General features: G+C 39.6%; 1 protein-coding gene across 2 annotated transcripts in view; it reads right to left on the bottom strand.

The window, feature by feature from the left end:
• The window catches only part of SLC13A1 (solute carrier family 13 member 1), a 49236-nt gene extending 30852 nt beyond the window's left edge, over nt 1-18384 (bottom strand). For both annotated transcript variants that reach the window (XM_032105274.1, XM_032105272.1), the window contains exon 1: nt 16908-18384. The gene's annotated coding sequence lies outside the window, so the exon portion shown is untranslated. The remainder of the gene's footprint in view (nt 1-16907) is intronic.
• Between the last annotated feature and the right edge of the window lie 1547 nt (nt 18385-19931).

The following is a 19931-nucleotide window of genomic DNA, read 5'->3' on the forward strand; positions in this document are numbered from 1 at the left end:
GGGTGATAATTCACGCAGTAATCTGAGAACTATTTTAGAATATATTTGAATATATTTTGTCATGCCAAATATCTGAAAAACTGTGGAGTATTACAAGTTTCTAGAAAACTGGTCAGACATAAATGGAAATTAAATATGTCACATGAACTCAATTTAGTTTTCTGCTTTTACGGGGCAACTAACTTAGTGACCAAAGATGTAAATTATATGCATTTCATTTTACTTCAATAAATTTTTAGATAAACTAAAAGCAAGTCAGAGGTAAGCATAAAAGAAATGCTCTAGGGGAAATTATGCCTGTATGTACAAATTATTTCTTAAAAATTGTTCTTGAAGAGCAGTTGCAATTGTTTTTACATCATACTTTGAAGATATTTCAAATGGGATCCTTAAGAGGTCTATTCTGCTTAGTTTTCTAGACATATTTTTGATAATGGTTTTGAATCATAAACTAGTAATCAGCAGGACAAAGATAATACCCTCTAGCTGATACTAGACCATTAAATCTGCTTTTTCAACATTCTTAGACAATCACGGCTATAGCAAAATGCCGTGTGGAGATAGGAGTCCAGAACAAAAGAGAAAAGGGAAAGAGACTTCCAGTCCTGATTCAATTAAATATTGCTAATGAAGAGTAGAAATTGTCCTGCATAATTAACACTGAAATTCTAAAGCCTGTCTGCAGGTCCCTGGTCAGCTATCAGAGACGGTCAGGGCAGAACAAGGAGTTACACCGAGGAGGTTTCCTTCCAAACTTACGCTGAGATGTTTCTGGAGCAGTCAAGCTTCTACAGGTAGCCTGAGAATGGACTAACAGACAGATGCTCAGGGAGAGATTGAATTTGCAGTGGATAAGTTTAGTGGAGGAGGGCTGAAGGTTTTCTGAAAAAATGGAATTTGGGACAAAACTTTTCTTACAGGCAGGAAGCTGGAACAAGAGAGAATATGCAATCCTGCTTATGAGAACTTTAAACACCCAGCTCTCCATGTGAAGACAAAAGTGGTTTTAATGTGATCTGAGGTGTTATGGAACAATTATGAAAAAAATTACAAATTCAGTTTGAAAAATAAATAAGGATGTAGATGCAACACTGGAAAAAATTTAAAAAGAGACTTGAGTTTCTAGAAAGAAAGAATATTTCTAGTTATGCTACCCAGTGCTAGCTGATCTGGGTCAGTATTGATCCCTTAATCCCAAGCCTTCTTGGAATGCTTTATTTAGTTTTGTTATTTCTTGTGTTAACTGTGCACAACCCTTGTGTATTTTCTCAGCAGCTGAATTGAGTTTTCTGGTTCATTTTTTTCAGCCCTCAGGAAAGCCTGTGGGAATGGTCCTTTTATGCTGAAGTTTTGTGTAGATAGCTGTATTTGCAGCTTGGTTGAGGACTGCTATTTCTCTTTCATACTTGAAGAAGGCCTTGTGTGCTCAAAAACATAGTGTGGGACAACAAAGCAGAAGGGTTTGAGAAAGAGAAAAGAAAACCTCAGGTTCTTCCAAAAGCTGATTTTCAATAAAACAAAGGAAGACTCAAAGACTCATATGAGAGATCCAGTTACGGGGAATGAGATGGCAAGAGGAGCATCATCACACTCCAGTAAATACAATCAATGAGACAGCAGTCGTGTCCCCACTTTCTCTTAGCAGAGAAAGAAAAACAAGTTCAAACTTTCCTGGGCACTACGAGATTCTGTAGAATGCATATTCCAGGACTCATAGTCAGCTTGTGAGTTCTCTCTCGAGTGATCCAAAAGAACTGTTTTGACTGAAGCCCTGAGCAATAAGCTGTTGCACAGACCAAGCAGCATATAGTTCATGCAGTCCCTATGGGCCACTCCAGACAGGTCAAGAAGAGAGAAATGTTCTCTATGCTACTGAGGAAGCATGACTCCACTGGAGTCTCTGGCAGGAGGCACCTGCAGACACCCCAGGTCAGCAGCATCAAGGATGTTGGAGCCAGGGCCATAGGGCAATTTGCTCAAAGACGTGGGCACAACTCATGGGTAATGTGGAAGAATGGGGATATCTATTTTATGTCCCAAGGACATTAAACCCCGGGGAAAAATAAAGTGTGATTTGATTTGCATATTATAGGAAGTACTATGTCTAGAATCACCTGAACCAATGGAGAATGAGCCTTGCAAGAAGAGAGGCAAGCACAGCGATGACCTAGTGTGAGCCAACAATTTAACACAATATGCCATCTCTCCTGTCGGGAGCAACCACCATAACACATGAAGGCAAAGTCATGCATCAAACAACTCAATGGACATTTTAAGAATGTTTTACAGGGATGATCCATAGACTGCAGGAATCATATCTGTGTATATATGTATCACATGATAGGAAAGAGAGTGGTGCTTATTGGTAAGGTTGTATTGGATAGTGTAAGACTCGAGCATGACATACATTGTATGGACTCAAGGGCAGAGATTGAGCGGGGATGGATGGATTTTGTTCATGGCAGTCTGTATGGTGCTGGTTTGGACCATGTGATGTTTTGAAAATGTGACTAAAAATGTAGATAACACACCCGTGTTTTGGTTATTGCTGAGAAGTCTTTCTACGGCATTAAGATATTCCCACTCTGCCCTCCCAGTGAGTAGCTGGGGGTGTGCAAGAAGTTAGGAGGGGACACAACAAAGGCAATTGACACAAACTGATTAAAAGGGACATTTCCTGCCATATAAAACCATGTTTAGTGACAAAAACTGAGGGGAGGAGGTATTCTGGGATGAGAGACATTGCTCAGAGACTGGCTAGGCATTGACCTATTTCCGGGAGGTAGTTAGTCTTTATTTTTGTACTAATTATTCCATGTTATTATTCCTCTTTATTTTGCTTATTAAATGTTTTTAACCCACAGGTTTCTCACCTTTGCTCTTCCTATTGTCTCCTCTGTCCCACTGGAGTCAGAGCAGCTGAGTAGCTGGGCGGTGCTTAGCTGGTGAACCGAATCAACCCTTGTCAATGGCCTTGTATATTACAGTACCACTCTCTATCTTAACACACACTTTAAAACATTTTGATCATCACAGACACAATGGTAATATTACCAAACCAAGAAGAACGTTTCAGTTAAGCAATTCTTCCTGAGAATTTCAAAACATGCAGAATTTAGTACAACATGCAGCAGGGCAGGATCCACAGATACATGAAGGAAGGGGGAAAAAAAAAATTTCCTTGTCAAAGGTTGATCATGCAGGATTAGCAGGACACCTTTACAGAGTGAGATAACCACTATTTTAGAGCAGCACTCAAATCTATAAGGAAAGGTTTTTTTACACCAATTTATGACTAATTATAGTAACAGAAATATCACTACAAGAACTGTAAGATGAATAAAGTGTTACCCAAAGGGAAGAAATCGGTGGAAAAACAGTCAGGGCAAAGGAATGTTATAAAAGCAGCTTCCCAAAGACATTTAAAGGATCTATGCTTCTACAACATTATATTAATGATTCTCAAAATGATACTTATTGATAAAAATGAGAAGCATTACCAAAAATATTAAGTTTTTATATAAGAAGAACTTGAATTCTGAAGTTACTATGTTCTACTATGTAGAGGACAGAGAGGAAAGCTCCAGAAATGGCCTGGGTGAGCACTGTGGTGGGATTTACTTCTGATTTTACACATCCATATCTAAATTGATCACCATAACCTTTGTTTCACAATCTACAGATAGATGTAAGTACTCCCATCCTGCTCAGCTGAGGTGCTTTAACCAGGCTGAGGTGAATTACAGAGTGTTTCTCTTCACTGACTACAAAGCCTTACGCAAGACATCTAACTTTTAGATGTCTGTGGTAGGACAGACTTGTTTTAGCCTCTGCTTGTTTGGGAAAAAGTCTTAAGAAGCTCTCTGAAGTCAAGAATAGCTGCAAAACACTGAACAAAGAAACAATCTTCTTTCCTTTGGTCTTAGGGTTTAAGCAAATGGATATAGCATGTACCCATCACTAAACAAGATTTTATCAGAATTTCAAAGTCCATTATTGTTGTTGAATAAGTAGCTTTCACTCCTTATCATTGAAAAAAAAATGGAAACCACCTCTTTTTCTGTATTAACTTGCCAGTGGTTGGGATCAAAGGGGTTCATTATTGCCAGAGAAAAATTAAGTATCTTTAGTACAAACCCAATACTGATCTCCACCTTTAGAAAGATGCCATTGAGAATAAATTTTCACTAAATAGAAAGCATGGAAATTAAGTCACAAGCACTAATTCCCCAAGATCTGGCATATTCTGCAAGGCTTTTAACAAGCACAGGAAATTTTGCCCGTTTCCCATTGTTGCTGCTCATTATTTTTCTTTAAAAACACAAAAGCTTTTGGGACTGAAAATTCTATTAACATCCCCCTAAAACACAGAGAGAGAATTAAACTCTCCTTCTCCTTCACTTTTTCTTATTGCAGAAGTGAAAGCGGAACTGCACTGAGTGCAGTTCCACAGTGGTGGAATTGGATGTGTGGTCACATGTGTCCCATCCTGAAGTTTTCCAATTTCTAAGTACATATCCAAGACGATAACAACAACTCTAAATGCTCCAAAAACTAGGTTAGTAAATCTTAATGGAAACGCAATTGTATTTTAAACTGTGTTTTTTCTTTTTCAAAAGTATCTCCTAAGGAACAGTCTCTTCTAAGCTTAGCAGAATGCTATCACAGACAATGAGATTTGTACAGAAAAGGAGGTGAACAATCAAAACAAAAGTACCTTTCTGGAATTACAATAGCATGAAATTCTGAGCAGTATGTGAATTTACAGATTGAAGGTGGAGACTTCTGAAATAATTCAGGTGTTTTATTCCTATGTTCTTGGCCTGGCACGCTAAACAGCTGTAGTTAAAAAAACTACTGAACTCCATTTATTTTCATAAGATTCCTTGCATTTCCATTTCTACACTACAGAACAGCTGAGAAAGTTCTCTCTGAAAGAGATCATTGATACCTTTTGGAGAAGCAGTTCACAGAAACCAGATTAAATCAATTTTGATCATGTGATGAGAGAGGAAACACATTTTATACCTACATTCAGACTGTATTTCTGAATGGAAGAAATCTGACATGTTGAATACACTTCCACACTCCTTACTGCATAAAAGCAAACAAACTGAAAAGAAACAAAATCCAATTCCTTTACATTGAGAAGTTCACTATGCATTGTAAACATGATCCTTTTCATTTTGAATAGAAACCCACTGTACCTAAAGGCCATTAGTGTAATGATTTTTCATGATGACCTGTACTTAGAGCCATTTTCTTTGAATCAGTTCAAGTGCTTCAGAAGGAGCTGCCCTGCTTGGAACTTGCCCAATGATTTGCTCCACCCTTATTCCAGAGGCTTCACTGAATGCCTTGACTCCTGTACATGGTTGCCTAGTGTGTTCCTTTTAGGGACAACAGACTTACGCCTTTTGGCAACTGACCCTTGTCATAATCTGGCAAACTTCCCTCGCCAATAATAAATTCTCTCAATGTTTACATTTCCCCTGCCCAAAGGCCTACTGCTGTCATGTTGAAGAAAGGCAGCTCAATTTTGAAGAGTAAATTCTGTTTGATAAGGATGCATTTTCATGGATTACTTCTTTTATTATCACAGGAAATCTCTGAGGGAGCAGGAAAAAAAAATCACCTGAGAAGTTATTATTTTTGAAAAGGTTAATGCTTGTGTGATGAAAACTGACCAAGTGCAAATTCTCTCATTTCCACAGAATTAATCTGCACGAATTAGCATGCATCTTTCTTAGTTTAGATGAGGAGCTTTCATTGAGTTGGGGAGCAATCCCCTTAATGTCTCATAATTTAGCAACATGAGACTTATATGCCATGCTGCGAATGTTTTTTTTCTTGCAAAAAATTGATTTCTTCTGGGATGCAAGATCAACCTCTTAACAAGAGAGCATATTGATAGCTGTCATTTAATCAACAGTAAAGGAAAACATGTATTTCAAGGAAAATATATTCCAGCGAACAAAGACTAAAATTCAGATGTGAAATCACACTATAAGCCCCACTTTGATTCCCACAATGTGTTTATTAAAGTAATACAGGAGAGAAAAATATTCATCAGTAATTGCTTTACCATTAATAATTTGTTTTAAAACAGACCAAGCTCAGAGATCAGGTCCAGAGTTGCACTGAACCATATTTTAGGGCTCTTCTAATTTGTTTCATTTGAATGTGATTCAGTATTAAAGTCTAACAGCATGGAAGATCAGGGAGCACTAATGATTAGGCTTGACTAGCACCATCCCCTTCTCCCTTATTTTAAAATAATTACTTATTTCAGGTTCAAAGCAAGCTCTAAATGAATATTGTACAGCCATGCCATTTTTGTGGAAAGAATCAGAATTCCTCTTAATTGAACTTAAGAGGATATATAGAAAAATGCATAAAGATGCTATTACTTTGTTATTAGATGTAATTCTGAGCCTCCCACAGATCCCGGGAACACCCCGGTTCCAAGCTGGCCAGCTCAGTCCCACGAGGCTGAGACCCCAGTCTCCAGGGTTAATGGGCTCATGCAAGTTTACATCAGTGGTGGGCAAGGCCTCTTCACCAAGAGATTGCAACAAAAATTTAGGAGATGGATTTACAATATGTCAACTATTAGCCTTGTGTGGCAGATATGAAGCAGAAATACATGGCCATAGATCATGTTGTATCAGTGATAGCAAAGTCACTTGAAACAAAGACACTTGTTCATGGGGCCAGCCTACACTCCCAGCAGCTGCTGCCAGAGCCAAGACCAGCTGAGCAATTTAATTTTGGAAACAGCTCATGCCTTAGAAATATGGGTTCCCCCTCTCTTAAATTTCTAACATGCAAGATTTTTTTGCTTTTAATCTCGTTTCAATCTGATTAAAAACAAACACAAGTTTGTATATTAACAGCTCCTGCAACCTGGAAACACAGAGCCTTTGCCAGCTCTACTGACCCACTTGCCTGAAGGATCCGCTTACATCTGGGAGGTCAAATCACCAGATACAGTGGGTGTAAATCAGGAAGAAAGTGGCAAAATCATACTTTATGGGTCAATAAACTGAAACATCTTTTATGTCTTACAAATCAACAGTATTTCTTTTCAATTACATGGAAGGCCTCATTAGCTGTACATTTCCAATTCCCAAGAAAATATGAAGGACAAAGAGGGTAGAGATGCAACACCACAAATATGTAAAGTATGGCAATCTGGAATTCCTTACTGAAATTCATTATGGAGAGATATCAGTCACTGTTTCCTCTAACCTGGCTTCAGGTCACTACCTTTTTTCTTAATCTTTACAAGGATTAACAATCAGCCATATATAGCTCTGTAAAAGATTTACAGATTTACAGGTTCAAATGGCAGGAATGAGCTTCAGATATCCAGCCAAACTTCCTATCCTCATGGTTCTTCCAAATTAAATCCTAGTATATGTTCTCTTCCCCACCACCCCTCTTTCCCAAAGTAAAATTAAATTCATCCAACCACAGTGGAACAATAACTAAAAATAATACAAAAAAATTGTATTTTGTTCTGACTTTTTCAGAACAGGGTCTGGGTTTTTTTTCTAAAACATATCCAGAGTGATTATAACTTTACTTATGAAGAAGGCAGAAGAATACAGTTCAGGGGTAAAGATGTTTTTGTGTCCTGCTGGGTAGCACAGCACAGCAGCACTGGGCTCCCAAGGGATGGATTCTTAACAGAGCAAACTCAATAGCAGTAGTGCAAATTAGCTTCTGGGCCAACTCTTGGACACACTTTAAACAAATTGTCAACATTTCAACAAAATTATCCTTTCCTTTACATTCCTGATGTGTGACACAGCAGCTTTCATGGAAAAAAACCCCCCATAACACTCCTGGTCAGCTTCCCTTATGCTATGAAAATTGTTGTTTTCCACCTAATTCATCAGTTTAAGATCTCTTTAGAACACAATTATTTATCAATACAAAGGAAATACTTCTTGAAAACAAATTACATTCCCAGCTGTGGTACTCAAGGCCAGATTGATACAGAACCAACTGTTTGGGCTCTCTCTGTTCTAACCCTTGATGAGGGCAATACAACGCCCTTCTTCTGTCTCCAGTAATAAGACTGGCACAACTCGATGCTGGCTCATCCCACACATCAGCTTTTCCTATGGGACAACGTCACCGGGCTTGCTGCTTTCCCCCGAGAAGAGGCAGCTGCTGGTTAACAGCAACCATTGGTGAGCAGGCACATTGCTCCTGCCTGCCCAGAGCTGCCAGCAGGGCGCAGAGGCCGGCTCTGCAGCCCTGGTCCACAGCAGGGCTGATAGCTTGACCTTCAAAATCAGACCAGTCTCTTCTGGCTGCTGAGGTCAAGACAGCTGGGAATAGAGATCTCTGCCATGTGTGCTAACAGCCCCATCAAGGGGCTCCCATTTCACTTCGGGTCCTTGTGCAGTAGCTGTGTGCAGATAGTAAGTACTGCTAACCCACTGCAGCCAAGTCGGCAGAGTGGTCATGATGTCTCTTAAAAGATAAATATGTTGTGTGGCTATGCAGAGAAACACCACTTTCCCCAGGTATTCTAAGCAATTGACAATGGGAGGCTAATGAGAATTTCTGTCAGATTCTGAAAACTCTCCTGGCTACTCAAGCAGTCTGCAAATTCCTCTGTCACAAGGTTCAATGCCTCCACATTCCTTTGCAGAGTGTCAGGGTGATCTAACAACAGGAAACCTGCTGTTGCTGGTTGCAGAGCAACCAAGGAGAGAAATAATCTGTATTATAACAATTTGGTCTTCAACCAGGCTCAAGTTAGTAGTGGTGGGGCCAGGGAATAGCTGATCACAGCTGTGTGATGAGACTGCAAGCTTTCTACAGTGTTTAAGTATCCTTGGTAAACCACTTTCTTACAAGTCTCCTCAAAAACAACTGAGTGACTTGAAAGCTTTAAAAAACAAACAAACAAACAAACAAACAACCCCCTAAACCAAACAGGCTTTATTATAATATAAAGTGAGTCAACTAACATTTTAAACAGAAAAAAATCAACTACTTAATATGCTAAGAAAATTAAATAAATCAATATTACCTTTTTATACAGACCTCTCCCACTCCAAAACAGTCCTTTATTCTGATGTTGGTTTAGGTAGTTTTCTGGCTTCCTGACCAGAGAAAATTCTGCACAGCCCCCCCTGATGTGGACAGTTTTCCCTCTGTGCCTGTCAGGGCTGGCCAGCTGCTCTCTGCTCCTTGCAGCGGTTCCCATCTTTGAGCTAAAGGTTCCCACCTCTATGCCCTGATCCCTCCCTGACAGCTTTTGAACCTGCCCAGTCCCTCAGCATGCTCCCTCATGAGCAAGTTCCCCCATCTTGCCTTCTGTCCAGATGGCTGCAGCCAATTAACTTTTTATTTAAGTGATCAGCATAAATACATCTGTAGCAACAAATCAAGTGTTAAATTTGCCTGGGTCAAAATTTCTCAATTGCATGGACCAACCGGCTTTTTGGTGGCCAGCACTCAGGGTTAGATTACTTAGGCCCTGCTGCTCCGCCCTGGGGGCAAAGGGAACTGTGCTGTCCACAGCCTTGTTAAAAGCCATTAATTCTGTTTATATCTTCCGCACCTGTCTTGTCTCTTGACAGGCCACACAGTAAATTCAGCAACCTCAGACATTTGTGCAGAAAGATCTGGCAGCATCACCAGGGCTGTGCTGTTACTGCCACATTTTGGTCACCTCAGCAGCCTGCTTTGCACCCTGGCTGCCTTCTCTGAGACCAAGGTGACACACATCAGCCCTGTTCCCTGCAATCAGACTGCAAAAGCGCTGATAGGATCCCCTGAATCTCAGTGGCATCATCACACTTTGAGAGAGGCACATGCAGACCAGTGGAGGAAGTCAGGGGTATCACGGAAATGGCCATTGCAATTAAGGCCCATCTCTTAAAAAAAAAACCCAACAAAAACCAAAAACCAAAAAACCACCAAAAACCACCCCAATTAAAACTCACAATCAGAATAGACTAAGCTGCAAAACAACGTTCTTGCTAAGTCCATACCATCTCTATTATTGATACTGCAAGCAATGGGACTATAAACATAGTAATTAGTGAGGAATCTCCTAACCTAATTCAATTTAACATTGACTAATCTCTATAGCTGAACACACTTGGTTTACAGCTAGTGACTGATGTGTTGCAAACAGTGGTTGTGTCAAATTCAGGCAGGGGTGAGTTATAGCTGAGTATAACCCAAAACACACATTGTGCTCTTCTTCTGAGTTTCAAAAGTCTGTATACATGATTCCCTAATTTCCTACTTCATTCACTTAATTCACTATGCATTTACATTATTTTTTGGCAAGGTTTCTTTTTGCAGTGGTTCTCCATTGTTTTCTGTAGCATGATTTGACAAAAGTTTCTCACAGAAAACAGGCCATTAATACATTGCAGTAAAACTATATTTTATAGAAAGCACATGCAGTATTTGTAACTTAAGTGTGTGCCAAATTCAAATTTACAACAAAGCAACAAGAGCAACTATTTTTAATACTTAACGTTTCTCATAAGCTCTGTTGTTGCAAAGGTCAGTAGAATTCTAAAGGCAATAAACCTTTATAAGCATAAAACATTTATCACTTAGGGAGGATTTGCTAGGATTATTGAGGGGCTACACAGTGCACTGTTAGTACATAAAAGGAAAGATTTCTTTGCTAAGAATTCTCAGTAATCTTCACTAATACATATTTTTGTGTGTCTTATCACACCCCAAAGGAAAGAAAGAAGAAAGAATTTTTTTTTGGGCGGGGGGGGGGAAGTACCTTATGTTTGTTTATATCTCTTTTGATAAAGATTCTGAATTATTAGTACTATATTGTTAAAGCTCATATGTATGTCCAAGGAGTTTACATTAATCAACTGCTAGCCACTGTTTAGCACAATCTCAACAGAATATCCACCAAAACAAAACAAAAAAGATGACATAAATACAATCAAAGCAAATCCATTTAGAATGTGAATGACTATCCATGGTATTCATCCAGCTGTAATTATTACATATTTCAGCTTTCCTGCCTCTGGACAGTGGAGCTGAGCCTTGTTTGCTGTATCAGAAGCAACTTTTTCACAGGAAGAATGAAATTTTCCAGTGTTTCCTTTTTTTCATCTCGCTTTTGGTATGTCCTGTCATTTCTGTCTCTCTGCTCCCTTTCTTTTCTCTGCTCCTCAGTGGACTTGCTGGCAGGCTAAACTACAGAAAAATTTTAATTAAAAATGGTTCCTTTCCCGCTTAACAGGACAGAATCCTTACAATTCATTTCACCACAGTGAGAATTTTGTCACAGTCAGGCAAAGAGTATTACCTCAGGAGAAAGGGAGAAGTTTTCAATACTGGCTTTTCAAAGGACTCTGCTTCACTGACTTGTTGAAAATATCCAGGCTTCACAAAAATTGAATGCTCTATGTCATTTGTCTCTAATCTAGCTACAAAAATGCCCTAATAACTTTTATTCATTCTTCAGATAATGAAATATAACAACAAGTACTGTGGTCCTGAGATTCTAATGTTTACCAGGCTTGAGGGATTACTTGTATAAAGGGTGAAGAAGGACAAACTTCTCCTGAAGAAAGAGTAATGGATTAAATGTGTCTGACCTTTTCCACTTTGAACTATAAAAAAAATCTTTTGAATACAGGACTGTTTACAGAGCTTCTCCTAATTTTTTTCAGTTCATATACAATTAAAAAGAGAATGTTTCATCTCAGCAAATTGTATAAGGAAACAATATTAGATGTTTAAGGATCTGATTTTCTTACTGCCAAGGAAAACCACACTGAAAGCTTTGAAGAAAATAAAATGTTCTGAACGTGTGGAATTATGAATTGTTCCTAACACAGAAACTAATGTGATAGTAGGGCAGATATTCAGGGAAGTTCATGGGAGTGCTAGGTAGAAGCAAGGTCTGAGGACACTCTAAATGGTGATAAGAATCCTTACAAGAGATGATGACACCTGGAGCTTTTGCTGTGGCTCTGTGTGTGTCTGGGTGCAGCAATGGCAAAGCAGAGGTGGTGTTTCTGTGTCTAAGCAACAACAAGGTGTGTGGGTGGAAGTTCTACCTGAATATGAAATAGAACTTCTTTACTGTGCAGTGACCGAGCATTGGAACAGGTTGCCCAGAGAGGCTGTGGAGTCTCCCTTGCTGGAGATAGTCAAGAACCATCTGGACACAGTCCTGTGCCATGAGCTCTGGGATGATCCTGCCTGAGCAGGGAGGCTGGACCAGATGACCCACTGGGGTTCCTTCCAACCTGACCCACTCTGTGATTCTGTGAGATATATAGATGTATAGATAGATAGAACATTTCATGTTGTTTGCTGAGCCAGTGACTTCTATAGCAGCCTTTGTTTCACCAAAAAATTGTGTAAAGTAGCCTACATATTTAACTGAAAGAATATAATTGAGAGAGTAGTTTTCAAGAACACCTTGTTTTCAGTCCAAAATCCAGGATTTTATGCAGCTACCTTATGGCCAAATAGTCCTTAATAGGACTACAACAGTATTGTGGGGTTTCTGCTCTAAAACTGGATTCTTTTTTAGCTCTCAACACTAACTGTGTTTAAAAAATTACCACATTATCTGAAAGCATAAACAACATGAGATTATGAATTTGGTACTTTATGTTCTTACCATCTTGATGCAATCATTAGGCAAAATAGGGTCCAATGATAAAATAAGAAGATAAAATATCAGCATTTGCCCATGATTTGAATATCAGGAGACTTGTCCTTCCTGGATGCTTTCTAGGAATACTGGGCACAAACACCCATGAGCAAAAGGAGGCTCATAAAAGAATTATAATTTTGTGAAGATCTATTGAGGCTTAGCTCTGCTTCTCAAGAACCAGTTAAAAAAATCGGGGGAGAGGACAATAAAAAGGCCAAATCAACCATGTTCCATTACTTCCATTACTACTTTCATATTTTTTCATATTTAATCACAAACATGGATGTATGTGTTTGTACAGATTCCTTTGACTTCTGGGAATAGATGGAAAAATTCCAGTACCATTGAACTAGGCCATAATTTCTAAATGTTATGCCCCTTAAATACAGTAATCATTGCAAGGCACCTGCCGGATTGTGTGGGCAGAGGAGGGAAGGGGGCACCACACTGCGCTGGCACATCCCCAGTCATTACAAAAACAAGGGATGCCTGACAACAGAAAGAAATCAATGCCAATTTGCTCATAACTGGTTAGCAAAATAGCCATTACTTCACTGATTAAATCATCAGCTAACTAACAGGTAAAATTCAAAAGTTAATGGAAACTTCATATTGTTGCTATGTAAAATTTTCTCTATTCTGTTTTCAAGCTGCTGTGTGCTCTGGTGAAGATCTGCTTTGTCTCTCGGAGCCTGTTGCTATGGAAGTGACTGAAATATCGCTAGTTAAGCAATAGCCTCTATTTTCTAAACAAATAAGCAACTTCCCTCTGCAAAGGGCTGTAAGCAGGCTTTGTGCTACTCTCAGGTGTGCACTGCACCTGCCAAATGCATTTAAGCACAGAGCTCAGCTCTAAGCAATCAGGTCACCTAACAGGAAGGACCAGCTAGAAGGTGTTGCCTCATGTGGACAGAAGGGATCTCAAATTTCACACTTCACAGTTATTTCCAAATCAGATCAGGTCAACCCTCACTTCTGTTGCTTACTGGCAAAGAAGGTTCATTGCAAACATTGAGAAGTAGAGAAACTATGTAAGTTTCAGCTCAGGCAAAGCTTAAAGCCAGATGTCCAGATCGATGGCATAGCCCCACGAACAAAAATGATGAAGCAAAAGAAGGTGCAATATTTAAATGCCAAACCACTTCTGCCTGTTAGGTAGCATGATAATACTTTGTCTGTTTGGAGAAGACATGGCAGGAGCACCACACTGCAGAGGAGGAAGACGTAAATCTGTATAATCTCTGCATTAACCCCTAGGGTTTGGGGGGACAACTGCTAATATTATGGTCTTGGACAAACGATAGGGTCTACACAACCAGTGTTATCTCAGGTATAAGCTGTAGCTTATACATGCTTATATATGACAACATGCTGTAGCACACCAGAAAAAAGAGGCTGTATTCTGACAAAAAGCTGCAGATTTTACGTATACATGAACTGATTTCCATTAATAAATCTTGATTTGGAGACCTCTTCTGTATCAGAATCTTGTATTAGTATCTGGTATGAAATGACTACCAACACAGCACCACCAGTAGAGTGAAGATACGAGGTTCCTTAAAAGAAGTATCCAATAAGAAATTAACATTGGCCTTAGTGATTAAAGCAGACAGATCATCCTCCTTCCAAATACACTAAACCAATAATTTCTAATGACAATAATGAAATTATTTCACTTAGAACACTAATGGCAGGCATTATCTCCTCTGTTGCAAGTGCCCTTTAGGGTGCAAAGTGCTGGAGCACAGATTCTATAGCAGTTGAACTGTGCTGATGCTTTGAGACAGGAGGCCCTACATTATTACACTATTGGAGGAGCACACAAGCTGTAATTTTGATCATTATGTAATTTCCAGATACAATACATAAAGCACTTCTGGAACAAGAGTCCCATTGCAGAACAGCTGAATCTGGCCCTGGATTTGCAGCAGATGCATACACTCCTGATTAGACAAGGGGCAGATTTACTTAATGAGGAACATGCAATCCTACTGAATCTTTGAAGTGAAACCACCAGCTATTCCAAATGAAAACAGTGATCCTACTGAAGGAGGCCCTCAGCTTTCTGATAAAGTAAGGTGATAAAATTAACTAGATCAAGTGTTAACCAAGAGTTTCATAACAAACAGAAGATAGTAATTCATTAGGCAAAAACCTATGTCTTTCTTAATTCTTAGACACCAGTTTTATACAGAGGAGAGTTTCATATTTTACAATTCAGAAAAGTCATCATTAATCTTTAGCTCATTTACCCATTGCCAGAAGCGTGCTTACCCCAAAAAACCCTTTCTGATGCCTCGAACTTCAGAGTGCTATAAAAGCACTTATAGCAGAAAAGGGTTCAAATTATGTCAAAACATGAGTGAACTATAAACTCCCTGATATATCCAGTAAAGAATTTTTGTGTTATTTAAGGGGGAAAAAAAAAAAACCCAGACAAAAACCCTACCATACCAATTTACCTCCATTTAGGTTTCTATTAATCACTGTTAGACCACAGAAACTGGTAGCAGTAAGCCATTAAGGTGTAAATTCTGATGTCAAAACTAATCAGTACACAGGCAAAAACTCCTGTGAAAACCTAAATCACTGAAAACTGATGGAACCGCACCACTCTTGCAGTATAAGTACATATCCATGAAAGTTCTACAAGCAAAAGCACGCTATTTTGGTATTGTAATACTAATTAGTTATAAAAAGCTAGATGAAATATCAGATTTTTCTAGTCGGGAGTTAACTTTCTGTTTCAAGCACTCTGGGGTACAATTCTGATGCTTCATGAAGGTGATAAGATAAATGCAATATAGCTGCACAGTACCCTCCTTATACCCCCTTTCAGCTACCTCAGGGTTTCTGGAGGGCAGCCAAAGCAGTGACTCCTGCCTCAGTTTGCAGACAGCCCCAAAGAGTGGCTCTGGGAGAGAAAGCTGAAGACTTGAGCAATGTTCCAAGACAGCCCAGCATCACCATGTGCACACCTCCACTGGAACGGGCTGGGTCCTTTGTTTTTAGCCTTTCTTTTCCAGGCAAGGACTCTGGAAATCACTCAGAAGTGCAAGGATTCTCACTACCAAGGAAAAGATGATGATCTGTACTGCCCCTCCTCTCCCACATTTGTCTTTCCTCTTTTTTACTAAGGAGAAGGGTTGAAACTTGTTGGGGGCCTGGGCCATCCCTGTTCAGTTGCAGACTGAAGATACAGAATGAGAGAAGGTGTCCACAGCTGGATCTTGGTGCTCTCTAGCTCTCTTCTGCCATAGACAGCCTTTAGGGGTCTTCATAGCAGGATATGGAACAGAGCACTCCTGAACTTGCCCTGACATAGGTTATTAGCTGAAGTGTGTTGAGGCATGTGGAGACAGAAAACACATTCCCTGAACTGGAGCTGGTCCTGCCTCTCAGGCTATCAGTAATGTTGCTCCTGCCAAGCCACTTGGCTATTTGAATCCTTTATATTTCCCCTTTTGACAACTATAGTAAAAATCTTTCCCCAGTATTGCTATAATATGTTAAGACATCAATGTTTGCAGCTATCCGCTTTGCTCCTCTGCCAGAATTTTATTACTCAGCAGCAAGAATGGCAGACCCAGACAAGAACCTGCATCTCTGCTACTCTAGTGCAAAATCTGATACATTACATCTTTGGTGGAAAAGGAGAGCGCAGCAGTGTGTGCTTAACAGGCAGCTGAGGCACAGATACACATGAATGAAAGGCAGGGTAGGCAGGGACAGCAGTATCTTAAATCATGCCGGTACACTTCAGTGAAAGATATCTGTTAAATAACTCAATTGATCACTCTGCTATCTATATGCATCCATATTTACCCACAGTAAATAGGATACACAAAGTTATAATTCAAATATTACATCAGAAAGTCCTTAACTTATCCACCTTCCTAAATTACTTTTATAAAAACATTTGTTAGGGGTTTGTTTTTATGTTACAAACATTATTTTTGCAGTTTTCATTAACTAAGTTAGTTGCATATGATGTTGTGGTGACTGTGCACCATTCATTTTATGTCACTTGTACGCATTTAGTTAAAGAAATACTAGGAAAGACTAAAAATGGGTTTCTCAGTCTTCTACTGGACACTTACATTGCTCTTTGCAAAGCAGAAAAAACACAACCATTCAGTAAACTATCTTCTATTAAGGCAACGATGAATGATACAAAAACCAGTCTAAAACAAAGCTCAACTATAATAATTCAAGAACATACCAGCTCCAGGGGTTATATAGAAATCCAGATAATCTGGAGCAGGGAACCTGTGTTCCCACAGGAGGCATACAAAAAGCTGTGGTAGAGAGAAGGAAGCCACTTCATTTGTGGGAAGTCAGTAGCAGCTGATTTGCTCTTGGGCTCAGTCACTGTTTTAAGTCCCCTTTCCACCTACACAAGTAGGAAGATTAAGATACTGGCCCACATTCAGGCAAGCAGAGACTACTTGTTTAAGGAACCACCCCTTGGTAAGGTCTCTCTCTTTTTTTCCCTTTGCCCCACCCCCTTGTACTTCAAAAATTTTTAAGCCTTTAGAAATCTGAGTTCTGGAAAAACTGTTCTTTTCTCCTTGATTTTGCATTACTTTTTGATAGCTAATGGACTAACCTGAGAACAAAATCTTTATCAGCAAACTGAAGATCAGGGTTTTTTACTGAAGGTATTAGACACCATGGGATTTTCTGGCATTTGTGCAGACTGAAGGCGTTGTTTTAGTTTTGTTTTGGTTTCTTACTACCCAACCTATTTCAACTGGAAATAAATTAATCTTCCATAAATCTGTTTAGCCCATAACGGTAACTGCTAAATGGTATCACTGTCTTTACCTTGATCCACAAGATTCTCCATCGTATTTTCTTCCCTTGTACTGTTGAGGAGGAGGAGGGAGAGAGTAGCCAAGTGGGTGTCTGGCAGCCAACCAAGGTCAACCCATGACAGAATGCAAGATTGAAAAACAGCCTTCAGGAAAAGGAGTTCCCTACCCTCCTTGTGTGTGTTGTCTCTTCCTCTTGTTTGGTGTAACAGTAAAATTGTCACCACACTTGCCCCGAAAGTCATCACCACTACTGCTAATTTTTTTGCCAGCAGTGACCAGTATCCAACATTCAGACTTCTTCTTGTGTCTCTGATTATCTTAGGAATTAGCTTTTTGAAGTCACTCCTTGTTTTCAGCCTCTACAGCTTCTCCTGTTTGACCTCAGTTTATGCTGAAATCAGTACAGAACTCTTTAATGCCTGGGCACTGCCTAATAATTCAGCTGATTTAGATTTGCATGTAATTTATTAGTCACACAGAAAGAAAGGTGGAGCTAATTACTTCACTGAGTTTTTCCTTGCAGATAGAATAACCTATTTTCCTTTACTGCCTCCATAAAAATACTATCATTGGACTATTTCTATTATAATTCTGTGTCATTATAAGTCATTGCTGGGTTTCTATATGATTTTTGAAATGAGTAATTTTACAGGCAGAGAAACCAACAGACCAGGACACAAATCAGGAGGTTCAGATTCTAGCTCCATCTCATTTATCCCTTCCAACAAATGATTATTACTGAATTTTGTGATGAAATACCATATTTCTTCAGAATATTTGTGTTTAGTTTTAGGGTTTCTCTGGTTTTAATCTTGATTCTTCAGACTTAAATTGATTTTTTTTTTAGTTTTGCCACAGTTTTTTTAAAGATCCTGATTCTTTTTCACAAAATTTAATTTATATATGTGTGTATATATATATATATGTGAAAAAAAAGCTCTTTCTTTTCTAACTATACTCTTACCCATCATCATCTTTACTACATATTTTTTAAATTGGTAGAGAAATGAGCTAACACACACAGAAGTCAGTACTTCTGATGAATTCAGAGAACTCTGGTAGAAGTCCTAAAGACTCACACTCTTCCAGACAGAGCTAATAGTCTGTCTGGAACAGCTCCCAAAACAGGCATGTTTTAACAAGTACATTTATGATTAAGCTGAATTGTGGAATCAGAAGTACGCAGAACTGGAAGGCCCCTGACAGGGTTTTAACTTTATTCAGAAAGAGAAACAAACACAGACAGGTGCAAAATCCTCCTAGAATTTCCTGAGGCACAGTCTTAGGCACAGTCTTATATACAAAGAATGAAGTTCCCTGCTGAACTAAGTGATCAGTTGTCTTTGTCTCCAGCCACAGGGCAGTGTGATGTGCAGCTGCAAGGGCTTCTGAGGGCGTGGGGACTCCAGCAGCCTACATGGCCCTCTGAGGAGGGGTTTTGGATGTCTGCGTCCAGGTGTTGTCAGCAGGGGTGGCCCCTGTGAGAAGAGGCCCAAGCACGAAGGTGAACCCATCCCATGTGGACAGAGAGCAGTTCCTTTCCACAACAGACCGGCCACTGTCCCTGGAGCCCAGTCCACCTGGCCCCCAGGACAGCTAGAGCTGTAGATAGTTCCTTTCTTTTCATGATGTGTTTCCCAGCACAGACGTCACAAGGATAAGCTTGTGGTTTGATCTCCCCATTACAAAGATATCCCAAGTCGCTATAGAAACAGACTACCTGCCCCCACAGGCCCTACTTGCCAAAGCATGGTATCACTGCTGTGAGAGAAGGTGGAAAGGAAAAGCTTTTCTCTGTTAAAAATGCCTTCGCCTTCACCCTGGAATGTGTAATACCAAACACAGCAAACAGCTCTTCTGGAAGAGGCTTATCTTTTCCTCGTGAGACTGTTTCCTCTCCCTCTTCTCCAGAGTCCATCCTGGGCAAGCAAGAGAGGATACAAGCATTCCCAGTACCGTACTATAATCAGGACACTGTGAGCTGTAGGAGAGCCCACAGGCTCAAGAGGAGGCCAGATAAATTCATGGGCTATAACTATACCCAGAGTTATTAAATACAAAGGCAACACTTCTAGTTGAGGAAGTACCTGAGCTAAATGGTGGAGAATGGGAGAACATCTGCAGGGAGCACTACTAGATGCTCACCATACTCATACCACTGCTGGAGATAGAATGCTAAGCTAGGTGGCCTGGTAAAGCTGTTCTTCAGTTCTTTTCATCACCACTGTTGAACAAAATCTACTCCAAATTTTATTGAAACTAGATAAAAGTCCTAAGAAAGCTGTCTTCTACGAAGCAAGTCCTTTGTAATAGCCTTTCCCTCTCCTAGCGACAGTTACATGACTATTATGTCAATTTTCCGTTGTCACATTCATACAACCTGCTTTGAAGGGAGAATTAATAAAACAAGTCCAGTTGTCTCCTGGCAA

This window comes from Corvus moneduloides, chromosome 4 (assembly GCF_009650955.1).
Source record: "Corvus moneduloides isolate bCorMon1 chromosome 4, bCorMon1.pri, whole genome shotgun sequence".
NCBI classification, from domain to species: domain Eukaryota; kingdom Metazoa; phylum Chordata; class Aves; order Passeriformes; family Corvidae; genus Corvus; species Corvus moneduloides.